This window comes from Lepisma saccharinum, chromosome 9 (genome assembly GCF_977018435.1).
Source record: "Lepisma saccharinum chromosome 9, izLepSacc3.1, whole genome shotgun sequence".
NCBI classification, from domain to species: Eukaryota; Metazoa; Arthropoda; class Insecta; order Zygentoma; family Lepismatidae; genus Lepisma; species Lepisma saccharinum.
In genome coordinates, this window is record NC_139237.1 from 66,078,999 (window position 1) to 66,082,843 (window position 3,845).

A 3,845-nucleotide genomic window follows, 5' to 3' on the forward strand; every position below is an offset into this window, starting at 1 on the left:
ATGACATAATATTGCAATTAATAAAAATACGTTAAGGTCAATGTACAATTGCGTTTTAACACAACTCTTTTGTTAATTCAAGTTACTCATAAAGAAACCGCCCATTTGACATATTAAATTGTTTTGGTGCTCTTATTTAAACACGTCAGATACTTTTTTTTGTGAAAGTTATCTCGGCTCATGGACTAGTTTGCAATCATGTTAATCGTATTCCCAGGTTGTGCTCACGTGATTCTAATCGAGTGATTCGTCTTTTTTCTCTTTTATGCAAAAAGGGGGGGGGGGGCGCAAGGGGACGTGTCAAAGCGTCACTTTCTTTCTCCACTATGCCGATCACAACATTACAACGTCCAATCTTCCAAAACTGAATCGATTAATTGTTTTACGTACAATTCGTTCTTGTCCGTCACGCGTTACTTTCTTGATTCAAATTAATACCCCGTCGCAAAAGAACAAAAAAAGGAAGAGGGAGTGACGTTCTTGTCCAAAAACACGCATTCACTGTTCACTTATAAAAAGTAGTCATGGTGTACATACCTCAGTTCGTTGGACAACTGTTCATCTCCATCAAGCGGGGGCAAAAATCCACTGGATCAAGGGAAAACGGGAACGTCATCAAATTGGTCGTTTTCACGCACGTGAATGGTATTGTTCTCTATTCACTCGTGTCCTTCCTTCTCAGCGACCAATCCATCCGTCCTTCATATTTCGAATTCCGTCAGGTGAACCAAGGAAAGTCACGTTCGGTCAAAATGGTCTATGGTCAAGTAAGCTCCAATTTGCCATCCTTCCATTTTTGACGTTCGCTTTCCAAAAGATCCCAACACTTCTCAGACGTACAAGCACCATACGTGAACAAAGCAACGATTCCTCGTAATGTTCGAAGAACTTAGTTTGTGTCGTCCTACAAATTACGATCGACGAGAGAGAGAAGCACTGAGTTCCCCGAGTCGCTACTTCTCTCGTAGTCCATGACGTCACATCAAGAAATCCCTCGCGACTCGCAAGCTGGAACGGAACTGACGTTTTCGTCGATCAAGGAGTAAAGCAGGGGAAAGTCACTAGTGACCTCTAGCGGTCAATCAATTAAGTAGAATTTGAAAACACTGACGCGAAGCGTACCGGAAGTATGAGGAGAACTGTGAGGATGTTCGACGCGAAATTTAACATATACTTGAAAATCAAGTTCGCGTAGAAAAATCGTCACATTCCATAAAAAACATTGCTTTAATTTGAATTTATGGTGTTCATGCAATAATTAACACAGATTATTGTGGCTAAAATGAAATTATATGTGTCAAATACATATTTTTTGGTTGACTTTCATTTTCCAGGGGGGGGGGGGCACGGCTCCCCCTGGCCCCCCCTTCCGGACGCCCATGGTAACGATGAGGATTAACGATTAAATGGATTCCTTACCAGGATCCAAACCTGATTCGGAAGCGATGAAAATGACGTATGTGAAAAATTTAACATTTTTTATTCACACAGACATGTACCAACGGAAATACTACTACCAGAGGCGAAGATATAGTACAAGCAATGCAAGCACTGCTTGCATAATTCGAATATCATTTAATGTACTTAATGTTCTAACCGTATTTAGTTTCCATCGCACTCGATTTCGCGAAAAAATGCGGCCGCAAACTCCCCCAGCAGCTCTGTAGCAAGCACCAGCCTCAATGCTTGCAGCCGTTCTGCGGGAAAATAAGGCCTCCGAAGGAGTCACATGGCGAAGCGTGAAATTCTGGTGGAACCCGTCCACAAAGCTTCTACAAAAAGTTGTGCTTTCCGAGCTTGCGTGATTCCCGAAAATAGCCGAGTTCAACCGAAAGCAGAAGGATTCATCTATGGGTACGTTGCCAGCAAAAACTAGGAACGAATATTTGTCTTCATGAACACGTAAACAAGATCGCAAATATAATAATAATTGTTAGTCATAAAATAACTAAAAGAAGTTATTATCACTGTTCTAAATTCCATATATATCATATTATATTACAAATTATTTTAGATTTCGCGAAATGTAAAACGCGTAAAAAAAGTTGACATTGGGAGTTGGGGCAGTGGAATTTCTGCACCCCCGTGAAGAGTTTTCTCAGGGAGGGAGGGAAGATTGGACGGACCTTGGTCCTGCACCCTGCTTCCTGGTCGGTCCAGCTCAAATTACGCCAGAAGTGTTGACCGCTACCAGTGTTTGCAACTGCCAAATTATTTACGCAGTAATTCAAGTGAGCTCTTTCACAAATTTTACAATCAATAAATTGACTGCTTTTGAATAAAACTTGGGGTGAAAATAAACCTATCTGAGAAAGAAGTATCTACTGATATTTGTACATGGCATAGAAGTAAATCGTATACATTCTGCATATTATGAGCACAAGAATATGTTTTAATGATTGATTGATTGATTTGGTGTTTTAAGTTCACTTTATGCACAGTAAGGCTAATCGGGACTGGACCTACAGTTTAAAATGGAATCTGAAACACTTGTGCCTCCACCGGGTATCGAACCCGGAACCCCTTGATTACAAGGCGACGACACTACCACTGCGCCATCGGGGAGGCCCGAATATGTTTTAAGTTCTATTATTATGACGCAAGTGGTGTTCCCAGGGTCTTTTTACGGTCCCCATTTTGTCATCTTTTCCTTCCTTTGACGTTTTTCTTAGATATACTGGGCCAAAAGGGGGTTATGTCTACCATCCACCCCTCCCCTTCACCCGGGCACGCCATTGAATGACACTTTATTACTTAAATATTAATGTACATACTCGTTCTGCTGAAATGATTCTGATTCCTCAGCGTAATTTTTATCTCCAAACTGATATATCTTTTGTGACGGATAAAAAAAATTAAGGAAATAGGTTGGTATCACTTTCTGTTGTTTCAGAGATTTTCAAAGTGATCTTGTGTGGATGCTTGCATTTGCAGTTGTGGAAAGCGCGTGGGATAGTGTGAGTGTTTGTTGCTTCGTGTTTTGTGCTGTGAATTTATCGGAATGAACGCGTATTTAGGAACGGTTGATGTGAAGTGCGGGTGTATTATTGAGCAATTGAAAATTGCTTCGTTTAGCTCGAGAGAGATAAGTGTTAAAATGAAAATCGTGGAAGGGGGTCGACAAACACCAAGAGTTTGAAATTTATTGTGGTGAGTACATCGTCTATGCATGTGTTTCTTTGCTTTGAAATGATTTTTTTATTGTTTGTGTTTATCTTTTTATTTAGTGTTTAAGTTACTCCAATGCGGTTTTTAGGGTGCCCAAAAATACTAAATTACATCATGCAGCGTAAAATAAACAAATGATTCCCATTTTTTTTTTTATCTAAATCGGTTTGGTCACCGTTTGACCATATTAAATAATAATGAACAAATAAAGGTACTAATAAGTAAGTAAGAAATTCCGTCTCCCTTTAGTCGTATGCGGAAAGTTCGCATATGCAAAACGTTTAATATCATATGAATAACGTTACCTGGATTTTTTTTAAAAAGTAAATGTGACGTTTGCGGATCATATGGTTTATTTTTAGTACAGTCACTTTATTACGATATTTTGACAAATCCAGCGACTGGGTAAATGAGGCTATAAACCTTGAATCTTTCCCCTCGGCATGTCGTTGTACTACATGTTTTGTTGTACTGAAACATTGCTTGCCTCCTTCGTAAGACTACGCTTCGCTACTGACTACTACTACTGCTTCCACCAGCACCACCACTAATAATAATAATAATAATTACAGCTACTGCTACTACCACTACTAATACTTATGAAGGGAAAAATTGGTCTAAAAAGGGAAATTTTGCCCCTTGGAAAGGGAAATTGAGAACTCATATTGTGACAACAC